The sequence below is a fragment of the Triticum aestivum genome, chromosome 3B (assembly GCF_018294505.1).
Source record: "Triticum aestivum cultivar Chinese Spring chromosome 3B, IWGSC CS RefSeq v2.1, whole genome shotgun sequence".
NCBI lineage: Eukaryota > Viridiplantae > Streptophyta > Magnoliopsida > Poales > Poaceae > Triticum > Triticum aestivum.
Window position 1 is genome coordinate 390,854,761 of NC_057801.1, and position 20,735 is coordinate 390,875,495.

Consider the following 20,735-nt stretch of genomic DNA (forward strand, 5'->3'; position numbering starts at 1 on the left):
TATTATTTTGCCCGTGCCTCTGTTGTTTGATTTGATTGCAGATAATTTTCTTGTCACGCCGGAAGCGGTGTACGCTCATTGAGGCCAAGCATCCACTCCAGAACCTGAGCCTGAGCCGAAACCTGAACTGGACCCTTATCGTGCATCATCTTACCAGTGGGACCCGGAGATGGCCAGCCAGTGGTATCCTGATTACACCTCCTAGTACACCGGGGAGAGTAGCAGCGGTCCTTGGCATTAGACCAACTTAGGCCAAAATCCTAAGCTTGGGGGAGTACGTATTTCTCACCAACTTTACATTCATGTTCACACACTATTCTAGTCGTCGGTGCTCATACTCTTTCATTGTATTATCCATGCTAGTTTAATTTTCTTTTTCTAGTTTTCTTCTTATGTGTTTGATAAACCTTAAGAGAAACAAAAAAAATAGTTAGTTTATTTTCCATGCTTGTAGTAGAAATTAAAATGAAAATCCAAAAAGATTTCTCGTTCTTCTTCTTACTTGTTGGGAGCTTTCCCGTGTAAATAGTTTTCTTTTCTTTTCTTTTCTTTGGGGGTCGAGAGTAGAAGACCATGTTGAAAATGTTTAGTGGCTCTCATATGCATGATTTTTTATTTAATTAGAGCCATATTACCTTGTCTTCTCTCTTGAGTTGAATGCTTGCAGATTCCATCTTAGTCCAATGCACGTGCACTATTATTATTATACACATCGTTCGGTCGTGCAAGTGAAAGGCAATAATGACGATATATGATGGACTTATTGAGATGAGAAAAGCTGGTATGAACTCGACCTCTCTTGTTTTTATAAATATGATGAGTTCATCGTTCTTGATTCAGCTTATTATGAGGTAAACATATTTGCAATGACATTTAGAGATTATAGTTACTTGTGCCATGCTTGATTAGCTATGAGTTATAATGGTTTACCTTGCGTGCCAACATGTTATTAGAATGATTATGATGTGGTATGATGGGATGGTATCCTCCTTTGAATGAATTGAGTGACTCGACTTGGCACATGTTCACGCATGTAGTTGAAACAAATCAACATAGCCTTCATGATATTTATGTTCATGGTAGATTATATCCTACTCATGCTTGTACTCAGTGTGAATTAATTCTAATGCATGTTTATGACTGTTGTCGCTCTCTCAGTTGGTCGCTTCCCAGTCTTTTGCTAGCCTTCACCTGTACTAAGCGGGAATACTGCTTGTGCATCCAAACTCCTTAAACCCCAAAGTTATTCCATATGAGTCCACAATACCTTCCTATATGCGGTATTTACCTGTCGTTCCAAGTAAATTTGTATGTGCCAAACTCCAAACCTTCAAATGAAATTCTGTTTTGTATGCTCGAGCGGCTCATATTTCAACTAGGGCTGCCTATATCTTCCATGCTAGGTGGGTTATTCTCAAGAGGAGTGGACTCCGCTCCTCATTCATGAGAGAGGGTCAGTAACCGGGATGCCCAGTCCCATGATCCAAAAAGATCAAAGCAAATAAAAATAATTAAACAAAACCCCCCCAGGGTTGTTGCTAGTTGGAGGCACTCGTTGTTCGAGCAAGCCATGGATTGATGCTTGTTGGTGGTTGGGGGAGTATAAACCTTTACCATTCTGTTTGGGAACTTCCTATAATGCATGTAGTATGGAAGAAACAACCATCTCATAGTTGTTGCGCTGACAACAAAAGTATGCCGCTCAAAATGTTATTCATTCTCTATTTTAAAATCGAGCTCTGGCACCTCTGCAAATCCCTGCTTCCCTCTGCGAAGGGCCTATCTATTTACTTTTATGTTGAGTCATCACCCTTCTTATTAAAAATCACCCGCTGGAGAGCACACTGTCATTATTATTGGTTTATATTGGTATGACTTGACTGGATCTCTTTTACCATGACTTACAATGTCTAGTCAGTCCTTGATCTTTAAAGGTGCTCTGCATTTATGATTTGCAGTATTAGAAAGGGCTAGCGAGATACCATTTTGTTATATCATGTTATGATTGTTTTGAGAAAGTGTTGTCATCCGAGTTTTATTATTATGGCTCGCTAGCTAATTATGCTATTGATATGAGTAATTGTGAGACCTAAGTGTTATTGTGAGTATGGTTAGTTCATAATATTTGCTGAAACCTGAATGATGGCTTTGCATGTTTACAACAACAAGAGCAAACAAAGTTTGTAAAAGTTTTTCTTTATCACTTTCAGTTTATCAACTGAATTGCTTGAGGACAAGCAAAGGTTTAAGCTTGGGGGAGTTGATACATCTCCAACGTATCTACTTTTCCAAACACTTTTGCCCTTGTTTTGGACTCTAACTTGCATCATTTGAATGAAACTAACCCGGACTGACGCTGTTTTCAGCAGAACTGCCATGATGTTGTTTTATGTGTAGAAAACAAAAGTTCTCGGAATGTCCTGAAAATCCACGGAGGCACTTTTTGGAAAATATAAAAAATACCGGCGAAAGAATCAAGACCAGGGGCCCACACCCTGTCCACAAGGGTGGGGGCGCGCCCAACCCCCTGGGCGCGCCCCCTGTCTTGTGGGTCCCCTGAGGCTCCGCCGACCTCAACTCCAACTCCATATATCCCGTATCACGGAGAAAAGATCAGAGAGAAAGATTCATCGCGTTTTACGATACGGAGCCGCTGCCAAGTCCTAATCTCTCTCGGGAGGGCTAATCTGGAGTCCGTTCGGGGCTCCGGAGAGGGGGATTCATCGCTGCCGTCATCATCAACCATCCTCCATCACCAATTTCATGATGCTCACCGCCATGCGTGAGTAATTCCATCGTAGGTTTGCTGGACGGTGATGGGTTGGATGAGATTTACCATGTAATCAAGTTAGTTTTGTTAGGGTTTGATCGCTAGTATCCACTATGTTCTGAGATTGATGTTGCTATGACTTTGCTATGCTTAATGCTTGTCACTAGGGCCTGAGTGCCATGATTTCAGATCTGAACCTATTATGTTTTCATGAATATATGTGTGTTCTTGATCCTATCTTGCAAGTCTATAGTCACCTATTATGTGTTATGATCCGACAACCCCGAAGTGACAATAATCGGGATACTTCTCGGTGATGACCGTAGTTTGAGGAGTTCATGTATTCACTATGTGCTAATGCTCTGTTCCGGTTCTCTATTAAAAGGAGGCCTTAATATCCCTTAGTTTTCATTAGGACCTTGCTGCCACGGGAGGGTATGACAAAAGATGTGATGCAAGTTCTTTTCCATAAGCACGTATGACTATATACGGAATACATGCCTACATTACATTGATGAACTGGAGCTAGTTATGTGTCACCCTATGTTATAGCTATTACATGAGGAATCGCATCCGACATAATTATCCATCACTAATCCATTGCCTACGAGCTTTTCACATCTTGTGTTTCACTTATTTACTTTTCCGTTGCTATTGTTACAATCACTACAAAACCCCAAAATATTACTTTTGCTACCGTTACCTTTATTATCATACTACTTTGCTACTAAATACTTTGCTGCAGATATTAAGTTATCCAGGTGTGGTTGAATTGACAACTCAACTGCTAATACTCAATAATATTCTTTGGCTCCCCTTGTGTCGAATCAATAAATTTGGGTTGAATACTTTACCCTCGAAAGCTGTTGCGATCCCCTACACTTGTGGGTTATCAAGCATGTGACTTTCTCCAGGTGAGAGATTCATATCAGGCAGAGGTGTGTTTGGATCTTTGTGCCATAGATCTATGAAATCCAGGATCTTCTTCGGATCCAGCAGAAGTGGCACAACACTGCCTTTGGCACTAGCGGCCCGGTGTTGGCGGTCCCTAATGATTTCAGCAAGTTCATCATCAGCAGCTTCATCGTCAGTCGATGGAATTTCAAAAGCAACCTGCTTCTTGCGAGGACTTGGCCTCGTGCCGCATCCAACAACAGCCTTTTTCTTCACCAAGATTGGTGTTGTTGAGGACTGAGGATGAGCTGAGGAACTAGCCGAGGCTCCTGAAGCAATAGAGATGCCAACAGTCCGTTGGCACGTGGCAAGATGCACATGTGCTGAGGACTTTGCAGGTGCAGCTGAGGATTTTGCAGAAGCAGGTGCTGCACTTCATGGTGTTGCTTGAGCAAAAGGCCATGAGGGATTTGAAGAGCTGGGTCGTGAGGGCATTGCAGAAGAAGGAGGTGGCTTCACAACATATTTCTTCAGCATAGCCTTCTTGGGCTTGCTAGCAGAGGCCTCAGCAGCAGCAGCAGTGTCTTTATTGAATTTCTTCACTGCTTCTTTTGATACCTTGGCCAATTTCCTTTGGCGCTTGGCCCACTCCTTGGGAAATTCCTCACCTCTTCTGATGCTTGTGGGATCAGCTTCTTGGCTTGGAGCCAATGGAGGTCTTGTGCATGGAGGATTGACAGCGAATTTCTTCATATACTTTGGAGTGACATAGCGATATTCTCTCCATTCTCTTGCCCATCTGTGTTCGATCCTCTGAATGCGCACCTTGCACTAATTTTTGTTCTCCTTGCCATGCGTGGCCTCATCAGGAGTACAATATTCTTCATAAATTTCTTCAGGGATTTTGAAGGCAGTGTTAGTTTCAGGCCCTTTTCCTCCTTTCCGAGGACACTTTCCATCAGCCATATTCTTCACCTGAGGATTCTGACCAATAGATGTCTCTGAAGAGGTATGCAGTTTTTCTTCGAGGAACGCTGCAAATGAGTTAAGTTGATGAGAACCTAGAGATTCAGCAGTAGACATGTGTACCTGTGAACAGAGTATAAGTGCGAAGAATTTGGAGAGGTCATTTGCGTTCTCGGGATTTTGTTTTTAAAAGAAATCAAGTTTGAGGAATTTGACCAGTGGAGTCTTGAGGAATTTCACTGAGAGTTCTTATCTTAGGTTCCAAAGTTGTATAGATTGGAAATCCACACAATTGAGGAATCTTGAAGAAAAACACATCTTAGAGAAATAGATGAAGAACAGAAGCAACCGTGGTGTTTAAGGAGAGTTGAAGAATAAACACCTTTTGAACATTTTGTGTAAATCATCAGAATCAACAAGGGCAGTATAAGTGAATTTTATTTACCCTTGATGAAGAACATGATGAACTGAGAGATGAACAGTGGAAGTTCGCCCGTTTAGATCTTCCACGCCCTAACTTGGCAGAGGAAGATAGCTACGATGGCGGCGGAGGTGAATATTTCAGCGACCGGCGCGAGTACGACGGCGACAAGGTCAAGGCAGCAAAGCTCTTCCTCACCGGCGATATGGAATGTAGCGGCGTCGCCAGGTCAGAGGGCTCAAGTGAGGGAGAGAGATCGAGCGGAGTAAATGAGCTACGAGGAAGGGGAGGGGTATTTATAGTCGAAGTGAAAAACCATTCGTCCGAGGAAATTTGACGAACGTGCCCCTGACCCTTACTATCCTAGCGACATGTGTCACCCATGTACTGAGAGGTGGAGATCGTGTTAGATCGTGGGTGAGTTGTTTAATCCAGTCGTGGGATGCGAAAGGATTTGAGCGGCAAAAGCCGAAAAATTAGAATTGGAAATTTTAATGTTTCATTCGCAAATTCTTCAGCTGTTAAGGACACAGTGAAGATTTTGAACGCGTTTCAAATAGAATGCACATGAAGAATTTGTGAATAGACTGGGTTGAGTTTAGCATAGAGGGGGAACGGGTCCGATCTCCTTCACTTGGATGAAAAAGCAACTTGAAGAAATAGCTATGATTGAATGTTGTAGAGGACATGAAAAACTCGAATATATATAGCAATGAAGAACACAGTCAAAAAGACTGAGGAAATTACAAATTTGAAGAATTTGAAGATTGAAGGATTTGCAAAACTCAAATTGAAGATTTTCAACTTTGGTTGGTGGCGTATTCCACCGTATAAAAATGATGATTTCAGACACCGTGTACAATTGTCGTAGGTTCTAAGAATCAAATTCATCGTTACTTTCCTCACACTTAGAGGGTTAGTCTTCATTGATTGAAGAAAAACGTTACTTCATGTGTTGCACATCTAAGTCATCAACTTTGCATAAGTGTTAGGATGTGTGTCCTTTTCAGAGAACATTCGAAGATTCTAAGATATTTAGCTCACACCACAACTTGCTAAATCTCTTCTCATCCAAGGGCTTTGTGAAGATATGTGCCAGCTAATCTTCCGTATTCACGTGGTCGATGGAGATGTTGCCCTTCAACACATGGTCACGAAGAAAATGATGACGAATCTGGATGTGCTTTGCCTTTGAGTGCCGAACTGGGTTGTGAGCAATCTTCATAGCACTCTCATTGTCGCAGTAGAGTGGCACATTCTTCACATTGATGCCATAGTCCTTGAGGGTTTGCTTCATCCATAGAAATTGAGCACAGCAAGATCCATCAACAATGTACTCAGCTTCAACATTAGAGACTGATACACAGTTCTGCTTCTTCGAGGAGTAACATACCAAGGATCGTCCGAGGAAATGGCATGTGCCTGATGTTAACTTGCGATCCACTAGATCACCAGCATAGTCAGAGTCAGAATATCCAGTAAGATCAAAAGTTGAGCCCTTGGGATACCATAATCCAAGTGTTGGTGTGTGAGCTAGATATCGAAGAATATGCTTCACAGCCTTATGGTGTGATTCCTTCGATGTAGCTTGAAATCGGGCACACATGCAAACACTAAGCATAATATCCGGCCTAGATGCACATAGATACAATAACGAGCCAATCATGGAGCGGTATACCTTTTGATCAAAGTCTTTACCATTTTCATCGGTGCATAGATGGCCATTTGTGGGCATAGGGATTTTGACGCCTTTGCAATCTTGTATGCTGAATTTCCTCAACATATCCTTGAGGTATTTATCCTAGGATATGAATATGCCATTGTGTTGTTGACGAATTTGAAGACCTAAGAAGAATTTCAACTCTCCCATCATAGACATTTGATATTCCTCACTCATCATATAGGCAAATTCATCACTACAACGTTGGTTAGTGCAGCCAAAGATAATATCATCAACATATATTTGGCACATGAATAATTCATCATCATATGCTTTGGTGAAAAGAGTTGGATCGAGTGAACAGGGTTTGAAGCCTTTCTTCATGAGGAATTCCTTCAATGTATCATAACACACCCCTGGTGCTTGCTTGAGGCCATAGAGGGCCTTGTTGAGTCTGAAGACGTGGTCTGGAAGTTTTGGATCCTCAAAACCTGGTGGTTGAACAACATATACTTCTTCCTCAAGCTTACCATTGAGGAATGCACTTTTCACATCCATTTGATGTAAGATGATATTATGATGGTTAGCATAAGCAATCAATATGCGAATAGCCTCAAGTCTAGCAACAGGTGCAAAAGTTTCATCGAAATCAATTCCTTCAACCTGTGTGTAGCCTTGAGCTACAAGATGAGCCTTATTCCTCACCACAAGGCCATTTTCATCTTGCTTATTGCGGTAGATCCATTTGGTGCCGACGATATTGTGCTTGCATGGGTCTGGTCGCTTGACAAGCTCCCACACATTATTGAGCTCGAATTGATGCAATTCATCTTACATAGTGTAACATCCCAATTTTCAATTTGGATGTTATACATAGATCATCATATGCATATCATATTTATCTTTGCATTTTGGTTGAGATCCTAGAAATCTTAAGCAACTCAAGGACCCACGGAGAGAGTTGGAGGTTTCACAAAATTCATATTTGAATTTATTTTCAAATTTGAAGAAAGGATCAATTTGATTTTTATTATTTTTTCTCTCCAAATATTTTCTATATAAAAATTAAATGAGAGAAGATAATATGACTTCTTCAAATTGAGAGAAATATTGGAGAAAGAATTTTAAAAATCAAATTATGATTTTTTGCTATTTTACTTGAATTAGAAAAATATACATTTTTCAAAATTGCATTTTTAGGCCAGAAAAATGTTCACTTTGTTCTAAATATTCTATTTAGACGAAGAAAATTGTTTTTGGAATTTTTAGAATTTATTATATATTTTATTAGGATTTTTTCTTTTCGAGCAAAATTATTAAAAAAAATAAATCCGGCCGAACAGGGTCGAAGCCCAGCCGGCCCGTTCATGCCACCGTGCCGCCGCCGGACTCCAAGAGGAGTCCGGTTCGGACTCCGCCGCTGCCGCCTTGCCCCTTCCACCAAGGCACCCCTCCCCCTCCTCCTTAAAAGCCGACGCCGCCCTGCCGCTTTCGCCCCGCTCCGCCCCAGCAGCAGCAGTAGCAGCCAAGCCGCCGCCCCGCCGCTTTCGCTCCGCCGCCGTGCCGCTCCGCCGCTCCCCGCGCCGCCACCTCGTGCCGCGCCGCCGCCACACCACCCGCCGCATCGCCCGCGCCGTCGACTGCCGTCGCCGCCGCCGTCGCCGCCGCCATCGCCGTTTGACCCCGTTGACCGGTCGGTTTTTCTCGGTCAAACCCAGTGTTTTTAGTTTTCCGGTTTATTTCTTTAGATCGGTTTTTCGTCGATTTATATTATTTAGCGGATGTTTGTCCGTTCATTTGTTTTAACGAATGTTATTCGTCGGATAGGTTCAGACTACAAAAGTTCGTTCGTTAGTCTTTTATTTTTATTTTATTTTCGCCAGGGACTTATCTGCGATTATTTTTATCACGATTCAGCCCCTGATTTTTAAACTAGTATAAGTTTTTACTTGTTTAACCAAATTAGATGAAACCAGCGCCAAAATCTTCGTCTCGAAGTCCTCTTTCCAGTTAATCAACTTGAGCATGATTTTGGTACTGTAAAATTTGAATTTAGTCCAGATTAGTAAACAATCTTGTTTCGTTCGTATTTTGAGTTTCATTGCTCCGTTTGAGTTGAATCTTTTTGCGAACCATAGCTAATCACATGTACTTTATGTTAAGATCTAATTCACATGTTAATAATTATGTTAGGTTTTGACTCTTGTTAGTTTAAGCCGTTGCTTGATTCGTGTTCGATTTGGATCTTTTCTCGAGTTCTCTCGTGTTTTGTTTGAGTGATTGCTTATATATGCTATTATTTGTCTACGCTAGATTGCCCGGAGTGTGAAGCTTGTTACTACGAGTCTCTAGAGTTTGCAGATCGTTAATAAGGCAAGTTACACTTTGATCATACTCTTTTATACCCATTTTTACTATGCATTAGTTCTGCTCCACAAATACTTGCATTGGTAGGATTGGGAACATGTGGTTTTCGTTGTATTGTTTGAGGTAGGAACCTAATACCTTTTGAACACCCCGAGAATATACGTTATGCTTATTATTGCTTAGCCATCCCGTAGACGGGGATTGGATCGTGATTCACACATGGAAGTTTGAGAGTTATTTTAATTGGATAACATTAAGGTGGCAACTTTAATACACATCTGGATGGATTGGTTGAGGCACCTGGAGTACCCAGTGTTGTCTGTTTTGGAAATCCCGGAGTACCCGTGTGATTATCCTATGAAATGCCACCCAGGCTCAAAGGGATCATAAGATTATTCATGCTAGAAACTTCCGTGTGCAGCCACAAGCCATTATGGGCTCTGGCATAGTTGAGTAAGTTGCGTGAGCTCTTGAAGAGGTAGACTTGCAGATGTAGAGGGTTGTAGGTGGTACTGTCTACCCGGAGTAGAGAGTTAATGCTTCAGAAAGACTATGTCCTGATAATCCGACCATGGATGCGGTCGAGTCTTGTGGGGAAAAGTGTGCAAACCTCTGCAGAGTGTATAAACTAATCATGGTTAGCCATGTCCCCGATTATGGACATCTTGAGTATCTAGTACTTGAATCTATTGATGTGATCTCAACACATTACTCTAATTAATTTTGATGTTGGGTTAATGATGATACTTTTAATTGGGATTTGAGTTGGGGTTACCTTCTCAAATAATGGGCACCATGGGAGTAGTTAATAAATTTATTCCTTTGTTTTAGGGAAAAACTAGCTTTATGTAAAATCATGAAACTTACAGCCTCCACCAGTCAAATATTGCATGTAGATATAGTCTTTGCATTATCATTGCTTTACAGTGTAACTATGCCAACATATTCCATGTGCTGACCCGTTTCGGGCTGCAACGTCTTATGTTGCAGACTACTCAGACGATGAGTAAGGTGCGATAGGTCGTCGTTTTGCACTCAGCTATGCCGTTGGAGTTGATGGACTCATTTACCTTCGAAGCCTTCCGCTGTTATCTAGTTTAGATGGCTTTCAACCATGATCTATTTATGTAATCATACTCTTTATGAGGAATCGATGTAATAAGTGTGTGGTTGGAACTCTGTTATAATTCCTCGAGTACTGTGCGTGTCGGCATTACCGATCCAGGGATGACATTGATGCACAGAGACTTGACCGTTTAAGGTCTGGTCGCTACAAGATGGTATCAGAGCACACGCTGATTGTAGGACCCGACCACTAGAATGAGGCACATGATTTATCTCTACTCATTTCTAATTCTCCTCTCTTTCTACTCTATAGATGGCGGATCCCAGGAACAAGTTCACCCAGCTGGATGACGACACCCCTTTCGGAAAGCACTTGAGGGAAGTCACTAAGTATTTGAACATCAGATTACCAAGCTTCACGGGGACTTTCTCTACATCTGTAGCGGAAGAGGAGCGCTGGAAGATCAAAGTCTGGATACCTGGGAGGACCTTTGCACCAACAACGAAGCCTATTGATTTCTACCTGGATGCACCAAGCTGGAGTATTGCAAAAAGCATGGCCGCACATATCACCTTTGGATGCATATGTGAGGTGTATGACAAGGAGCTGGAGAATACTGTCTACCAGATATGTGGCCGCCGAGATGAAAAATGGGAGATGATTTGCACCAGGAAGGATGGATCAATTGCAGCTTATATTCAAGAATTGGGAGATCATATTCGTTGACAGGAGAATCAACAGATTATCCACATGAAGAACATCAAGAAACTGGTGAGGAGGAATAACGAGCTGGAAGAGGAGATCAAGTCTACACGCGATGGATACAAGGAGATTGCTATATTGGTAGAAAAGAATGACGACCTGACAAGGAAGCTAGGAGTATTCATGGGAGACCCCGCGCCAAAGAAGGACAACCAATCAGGAGACTACATCATCCTCGACGACACCGATTCCGACCCTGATAGCGATGATGACTACGTTGATGAAGCTGGAGCAGATATTATGGAGTCTTCTTCTGATGAAAATTTGTAGACGACCACCATTGTAATTAGTAGTATTTTCCCTCCAAGTAGTCGCAACGATCGAGTTTGTAGTGATAAGTTAGACCACTTTTGTGTGACTTTTGTGATATTGATTGAAGTGAAATTGATTGTGTTTATCTCATGAGCATTATGGGTAGTGAATCTCTCTTAGACCCCAATTCTATTCTGTTTTCTCACCCCTTCTAACCTATCAGATGCCTCCGAGACGTGACAATGGATTTGCCTTCCCACCGGAGCCCACTCAGTTGATCCAGCAGCAGAATACCTTGATGCAACTTTTAGTCTAGAATCAGAACCAAGGCAACAACAACAACAACCCACCACCACCACCCCCTGTTGATCACCTAACCCGTTTCCTAAGGTTAAATCCGTCAATGTTCTCTAGTAGCACCGAGCCGATTGTTGCAGATGATTGGATCCACAAGATTGGAAGAGAGCTAACCACTGCAGGATGCACAAATGCGAAGAGAGTGCATTTTGCCACACATCAGCTAGATGGACCCGCAACATCATGGTGAGAGAATTTCACAGCCACTTACCCCATTGATACTGTTATGTGGGATCAATTTCAGCAGGCTTTCCACACTGCCCATGTTTCAGCTGGAGCTATGAGCATGAAGAAGCGTGAGTTTTGCAACTTGCGCCAAGGAGAACGCACAGTAGGCCAGTATGTGGATGAGTTTACACTACAAAAAATACACTTCTGTGATGATACGTGTTTGTCACAGTAGGTCGCATTTTCTGTCATGCATGTACATCCATGACGATTTTATGACAGAATCAAGATAGTCATACATGTGCTGTCGTAGAAGTGTTCCATGACATTACCAAAATTATCATCACGGAAGTGTCCACTTCCATGACGATAAATTTTGCATCACAGAAGTGCTTTCGTCAAGGGTGACCGACACGTGGCATCCACCATAACGGAACGCCGTTAAGCTATCGGGTCGGGTTGGATCCGATAACCCATTAACAGCACCGACCAATGGGGATTTTCCACGTGTAAAATCATCATTGGCTGGAGGAAATGCGTGTCAGCTCATTGGGACAGATGTCATCCACTCATTGGACAGAAGGCGCCTATGATACATCGACACGTGGCACGGCCCAACAGAGGCCCATTCCTGTGAAAAGGCCGGCCCGTTTGACTTGGTCAAAAGGTGGCGGGCCGGCCCATGTAAAGCCTGTTAACGGCCTGTTCGCATATAGCCCATTTACATCCCGCTAACCCAAGGCCCGTTACGCCCTATCCGAATTAGGCCCAGTAGCGTCATCTGGGCCACCCAATATGATTCCAGCCCGTTTTCACTTCTGGCCCATGTATGGCCCATGACGTCTTTCGGCCCATATGAGGCCCTATATAACTGTTGGCCTATTAACGGCCCGTGGTGAAACTGGCCCGTAATGAACAGTGTATCACTTTACACCCATTAATGGCCCGTGGTGAAACTGGCCCGTAATGAATAGTGTATCACTTTATACCCATTAACAGCCCGTTATTCCATTGGGCCATTTCCAGCCCATGTTATCTTTCGGCCTTCTCAGAGCCCATTTATTCTTGGGCTCATTTCCAGCATTCGTTTACTTACGGCCCGTTACTGTCATTTTCTGCTTGTGGGCCAAATTCAGCCCGTGGTTACAGTCGGCCCGTTTGTGGTCCGTTAATACGTTGGGCCGTTTTCATAGCGTCATCAAATACGACCTATTAATGATGTCCAATTATGGTCGGCCCATGAACGGACGATTCCAACTCTAGCCCGTTTACGGCCATAATACGTCCTGTTATTGGCCCATGTTTGGCCAATCGATCATACTGCCCGTATAAGGCCCATTGATGATACGGCCCATAGAAGGCCCATTGTTTCTACGGCCCGTAGAAGGCCCATTGTTTCTACGGCCCGTAGAAGGCCCACTATTTCTACGGCCCATATAAGGCCCACTGTTTCTACGGCCCATAGGAGGCCCAGTGTCACTACAGTAAATATTAGCCCATGGTTATTGTGGCCTAGTTTTAAAAAATAGGTTATTGCAGCAACTAGCAAACCGCGCAAAAAGAACTGCAATGACTACAAGCAAACAAATAAACAAGACAACAAGGAAACAAATAAGCAAGCAACTTACGCTAGGCTATCACGGCTATCACACATATTACATCCACTGGGCATCAAAGTTCGCCACCAGTGCAAATAAACGCGCCGACAAAAGAATATACAAAACTGAGAGCACTTCAGAAGGCACTAGGCCTGGCCAGGTCGGGCCCCCCAAACAGCTGAAGAAGCTGAGTAGACCTCAGTTGTGTCAACGATAGATGCATCAACACTAGATTTAAGGCATGATGGTGCACCCGGCAGTCCTCTGACATCTTCATTGCATCTTTGACTTCAAGTCGGAGCTGAGCTGAAGCAAGCCTTTCCGCTTTAAGTTGAGACTGAAGAAGTCGAACTGATTGAGGCAGCGACTGCACAGAGGTTGTCTCACACCTGCTGGTGAGTAGCTTCAACTCACTGTCTTCATCAAGACAGGACCTTGGGGTCATCTCGCTGTCCTCAAGATGGTTTGGCTCACTATCTTCCCTAAAGTTCTGCCTGGCGTAAGAGATACGAGTCTGAAAGAGAAACAAGGAGACACGTAACAGGTTTCACAATTATATAAGCAAATAAATGGATCTGTTCTGCATAAGGAACATGTTTTTACAACTACAATTTGAAACTGGTAGTTGTTGCAAACATCCAATCAGATGTAAACAGCAAAGCAAACAGCAGTGGAGGAAATGATGCCTATCCAAATCTATACTAGAACAAAGTTTGAAGGCTTGAGAAGGATGAACTTACATTACATGTTAACACGGGCTGGACAAAGCCCTTCTCCATGTTGATGGAAGGATAATTCAATAAATTCCCCAAAGAAAATTCTTTATAAGCGTTGCCATTATTCTACATTTTGCAAAGAGTAAATATAGATCAAATAATATTGGAAGAAACAGAGGATAATGAAGCTCAGGTGCAGACTGATGATACATAATCAAATAGCAATTAATTAAGTACAGCGTTACAAGGCAAAAGGGAGAGAGGTACTGACAAGAGCAATGCAGAGCCCATTATTGTTTTGAGATCGTATGATCCTTTGAGCAAGGAGATTCATCTGAAATTAGTTTTCATACAAGAGAGAAGGTAAGGCACAAGCAGAAATTTAGGAGTTCAAATTTTGAATTGATATCATAGACAGTACCTGACGCTGGGCTCCCAGCAGTTCTAATAGGGGTTTGGCCACTGGAGTAGGGGTAAAGTGTGGTACAGTTGGGCCTGTGTTTTCTGTGGCTGCTGATCTATCTGATTTAACAGGTATCACTACCTTTTCCAAATACCTAGTTTGTACTCCTTGAGGATCTGCACTCACCCTCTTCCTTTTGGACATCTATTACGAAAGAACAACATTTGACTGGAAAAACATAGTGTGACGACACATGGAATAGGTACAGAAAATGGATAGGTATGGCATATACTCATATATGATGCTTAAACTAAGCAGATGGTGTAACAAAGTAGAAGTAATGCAAGAGGTCAGATGCAAAATATGTGCGACCAATACAACTTTGCAAAGTTAGAGCAAGCACCTTGATGGGTGAATAAGATAGGCCATCCTCCACCATGCCAAGTTTGTTAGCCAGTGGATCGTTCCGCAATATTCCTCTCGTGCGCCCATTCTCATATTCATTTTGATAATGTTCAATATCTGACATGCATGAAAACATAAAAACAAGTGAGATTTTCTTTGTAATGCAGAAGTGATTCTAATCCAATACTGCCTCCCTGTAAACCCCTTTGTGCTATCTCTGCAATTCTTTTAAAAGATGCCATGCATGCTGTAATTTGTTGTGTGCATTAATATAATGTGGCCTACTACTCAAAATATGAGAGCTCCAGAAGTGATGACACTTCGCAGATGATAGCTTCAACATATAGTAAAGAAGAACAAGTCGACCTGACCTGACAGATTCAAAATATACTAAGGGAGAACAACTCGACCTGACCAGTCGACCGCAAGAGAAGAGTATCATCTTAAAGAAGAGCAGAAGAGCAAGCAGATTGAAGATATTACAAGTCTTTCAATACAATGTCGGTTGGCCACCCATGATGAACCAGAGCGCACAGAGAAATACTATTCTTTCCGGTCTCTCCATATGTGGCTCACATGCATTTCGAAACTAAAGTAGGAACATTTAGCTAACCAATTAAACATCTCTCAGTTTTACTAATATCAGCAATAATATCAGATATGAATTTGTACAACTAAGCTTGTTTAGCTCGATGGGTGGAGCAGTGCTATTACGACACGAACCACGTAGGCTGATTGTGGTCATCATAAAATGGGGAAAACATAAGCATGATGAGTACAGTGTTGACCGTGGCAGTGGGATGGCAGATCTGAAGCTGCAAACCGCGCAAAGGGTAGTTAGCAACCGATGTTTGCTTTGAAATAACAACTAAGATTTGGTATGGACAAGAAAGTACGGTCAACAAGTGACAAAGAAATGCAATTATGCTGTCTCTCTATATGTCGCGACATGCATTTGGAAACTCAAGTGGGACCTTTAGCTAACCAATTAAATGTGTCGGTTAACTAATATCAGTATCATATCACAATCATATTTGAACAACTAAGCTTTCGAATTCTGAGTGTTGTGTTGTTTAGCTTGAAGGGTGGAGTAATGCTAGTACGACAGAAAGCACCTACGCAGATCATAGTAGAGTAGATAAAAGGGGAAAACCCTAAGCATCAAGAGAAAAATCAGGAAAGTGGAACTAGCTGGACCAGTGGGTGGCGCACATGCTTTTCGAAACGAATATAGGAACATTAGGTGACCAATTAAACGTTCTCTGTTTTAGTGATATGAGCATCATATCAGATTCGTATTTCAACACGTAAGCTTTGGGTTGAGGTCTTGAGGAGCAGTGCTAGCACGACACGAAGCACCTACAATGATGGTAGTGAATATAAAGGGGGGAAACCATAAGCTTTACGAGTATAGTGCCCGTGCCATGGCGGATCTGAAGGTGCAAACCGGACAAAGCTACTTCGCAACCAATGTTTGCTTTCAACTAGCCACTACGATTTGGTACGGACAAGAAAAGTACAGTAAACAAATTACGATCTATTTTCCGGGTGAGATCAATAACTTAAGCACATATGGAAGAGTACCACCTCTCTTGCGACGCCGTGTAGGCCTATGCTGATACGTTGAGGGTGCTCCGGGTGCGATGGCTGTCGGCGGCGGGGAAGAAGACTTTAGATGGCAGACGGCCGGGTCAGGGGATATATCCTATTGTCATGGACGAGGCGGTCGTAGGAGGGGCAACGGCAAGGTGGACGAGGGCACCGATGAAGCGAGAGGAGGCGATGAAAGGATCCTGGTCCAGCACCATGGATGAGAGACGTCCATCTCTTGCAGTGGACGATGGGGTAGGGGTAGCGGCTCCGGCAAGGTGGAGGATGGGGTGGCGGACGGAGGAGGCTGGCCGCACTGCAGAGGTTGTCGTGCCGCCGATGGTGTATGAATGGGGAAATGGAGGGGAGGGGGAGATCTCAAACTTTGGGACGCGCTTCTCTGAAATGGGGGAAGTTATGAACTTATCCCCCGTTTAAAATTTCAGACATCGCGTCAGTTGGGGATAGGACGGTAATCTCGCATCTCCCAAATATTTGCCGGTAACTATTTCGGGCGAGGAGAGGGTGTTGTGCCGCCCACGGTGTATGAACGGGGCTGACAGGTAGGGCGGTTGTGTCACTTCTGATGGAAGTTACACATCTGTCCCTATTTAAAATATTAGCCTACATCGATTTTGGACGAGGAGAGTTTGTTTTGCCGCCCACCGTGTATGAATGGGGCAATGGAGGAAGAGACACGTGTATTTTGGACGAGCTTGAATCAAATGTGTTTTGCCGCCCACTTTTGGCGCCCACCGTGTTTGGATGGGCTCAGAGGCCGTCGTGTCATGTCTAATTGAAGTTACTAGTCTACCCCTATCGACAACAGTGTAAATCCGGTCGATAAGGATGTCAAGTGTCAGGGGTAGACAGTAATTTCCATCTCGCAAACACTTGCTTCGGGCAGCCCACAAATTATAGTGGGTGTTTAGCCGCTTCGTTCAAAACTTGGGAGAATTAGCATTCACGTTTGCCCTGGGACCTGGCAAACTAAATTCAAATCCAATTTGTATTCGATTACGAATATCCACAGATAATTATAGGTTTTGTTATTTATTTCTTCAAAACCACAACAAAGATTTATTCCACCTTTATATATGATTATGATTTAGAAATGCCGTGATCTTTGAATTCAGTAGGTTGGATACACTCTAAGTCAAACAGTTATTTCATCCAATACAATATGCTCACATGAAAAATAGTTCACCTTATATCAATCATACAAGTACTGAGGATTACCTCGCCTAAAAAAGATCATTACAAGACATGGACAACATAGGGGGTCTTGCAACATAATCCATTCAGAGACATGGCACAACATGCAAGTACAATAATCTAATGACAATTTCAACTGGTATCTAAAGAAGAACCAGGATTACCTTGGGCTTCAGATAGCAGAAACAACAGGACCTCCTCCGTCTTCAAATGCAACATTCTTACTTCCTCCAATTCTTGGGTTGCTTGCATAATGCGTGCCGCTAATTCCGTAATTTCCAGCCTCAAGATAAATATTACCTCATTCATGGCAGCCACACCATATCTTTCTGCCTCTAGTAGAGCCTCAAGCACTATAATATCTGTGCTCAGACTGCTCTCCGGCGGTGTTGCCTCTGAACTGCTACCATCTGGTAACATGGATGGCGCACTGCTTCCACAAATAGATTCTGGGGTTGTACATTGTGTCCTAGTGTGAACGGCATCCTGAAAGGTTTCCGCTGGACATAAGTAAGAGATAGTTATCGTATGATCCAGGCAGTAAGCTTACATGGTAAACGACGGACGAATTATTGCCGAGCATGGCAAACTATATTTAAATGGTTCGAAGCAGCATCAGCCGAAAAGAAATTAAAATGGTAAGATGAAACTAGGGATGTAAGTGGCAAATAAACGACATCCGCCAGTCCCATCTAGTTAGTTTTTGCTACCTCCCTAGTTCATTTTCCTCAAAAAACAAAAACTCTTTTGAACTATCATACCACTAGTGGACTTTAATCTGGATTAAACGGGACCCAGTTGACATCCCTAGTTGAAAGGGAGTGTACCACCGCTATATTTAAGTTGCCAAGGCATCTAAGCAGTTGAAATAATCTGAGAAAGCACTTAACAGTGTGGCCTCATATAAACTACGAAGACAGTCTTGTGATGAAGTTGAGAGGAAAAGTTAAGGACTCAAATGAAATAGGCATGCATTTCTTTACGATAGTACATCAGGCACTGCTGACATATTGGCCAACTCAGGTATAGCGTAACAGCAAACAAGCATTCGAATCAAGCAATACAACAAAGCAGACAACTGAACTATTTGTAATTCGGTAGGATTACACATTGAGGGCACAAGCCAAGAAAGCAGCCCACTCGCATTACATTTCACATGTACTAAAACACACTGGCTTACCATATGTTGCTGTGAAGCCTAGCTGCTGTTGCAATGTTCTTTGAAGATATCGTCAGCATCCCGTGGTTGCAAATCTAGTTGTTGTAGTTTATTCTGCACCATCTATTTAGGTAAAATTAATTTTAATCGCATGCACTGGTCTGTTGATCATCAATGGTTCATCTAAACTAATGAAAGAAGGGTGTGTGCATACACGACAATATATCTGCTTCCCTCTATTTTTATGCTTGTTCGAGGTGCCAGCCCCAAAAGAACAAATATTTTGCTTGATGGGGTTGGCAGCTCCATAATTAATAGAAGCATCAAATTAGTCATGCAACTTGGGAAGATCAAGAACACACAAACAAGTAATGAACAGAGGCTCGGAGCAGTGATGTAATAGCTAGCATCAGAAAATGTAGGGTAAAACGAACAAAAAGCAGCGGAACCACATGCTAGTTTGCTGATGTGTAATTAAGCATAGAGAACATTAAGCAGTCTGATGGAACCAACAGGTGGCATCAGAACAAAACTAAAGCATATTAACTATATGTGCACTGGTATGTAATTTAGCACATGTAACATGTTCACTGCCAGAAGTATGGCCCTACAGGTGCAAGCAGAATAACGCGTCTCATGAAAAACTGAATGATGCCCTGAAGAAATTCAAATGTGCGGTGCTTATGCTAGGAAAGTGAACATAGGCGCCGGCCATTGGATAATAGTACCTGGTTCTCGGTGGCGTATGGGTATCGTTGTCATACTTGATAGATAAGGATCGTCGATGGTGCTCGTGTTGCGATTGAGTTTGGGCCGGCTGTCGCAGTCGCTGAAGCGGCTCCGGTGCTACGGTTGCGGTGCCTGTCGACATACAAGAAAGCTCATCTGTGGTAAGTGAACAGTTGCACGATAAAGAGAAAAACCGAAGGAGTACAAATTGAAATAACCTGATGAGGCTGCAGCGTTAGTAAAGCAGGGCCGGTGGAGTTGAATATGGCGTCCGTGGAGCGGGTCTGGTGCAGTGCACGAAGGCTTCGGCGGGCGCGTTGTACAGTGCTTTCAGTGAGGCGGATCTGTTGCGGTGAACGAGGGCTTGTATGAAGGGCTAGCGAAGGGGCGGACGAGGGAGTCAGTGAAGGGCCTACACTGTGGTGGAGGAGGGCACCGGTTTAGCAGATCCGGTGCGGTGGACAAGGATGGCGGTCAGGGAGATCTAGAGTGGTGGACAAGCCAGTCGCTGAAGTGGCTCCGGTGAAGTGGTGAGTTGGCAGTTGGGGGTTCCAAGGTGCGGAAGGTAGATCCGGTGGGGTGTGAGGTCCACCGCTGCGGCGAAGGACTAGATTCAGCGGCTTGCTGTGGTTGGGGGGTCGGGGAGGAGCTCTGGGGAAGAATGTTGGGGGCAAAGAGGGGAAAACAATGGAGTTACCAAAGCAACCCTTTTCCGTTCATGTGGCAGGGGTAAAACAGGAATATCGCAGGGCTAAACTTTCAGGCGCGCGATATTACGATGTGAGCGGGAAGTTTGAAAGCTTTTGGCGCCTAAAATTATAAGTATTCTGCTCTCGTACGGCCGAATATGATATCATGGCCGACAATTTGTTTGTTTTGCACGCAAAAAAATATGCAAGTTTTGAAAATCAATGTTTCCAACTCGAAACTTAGATTGTCCATTCAATTCAAATATGGATCATTGAGCTACTACAAGAAAATACCATCATACGGTCCAATTCAAATGAAATTCCAAATGTGTTTATCCTAAATATGATGACAAAAGCAAAAGTGTGTATGTGTATGAATAAAGTGGATGATTATAAAGTTTGAACATGCCCGTATGTGTATATCTCTAGGTTTGATATATGAATTTGAAATCACGAAATTCCGGCTTAAAAAATGTACCTCCGTTTAAATGAATTACAAAAGCTAATGATGGAGTCGAATTCCAAAATTCTAATCTTAGGTTTGTAAT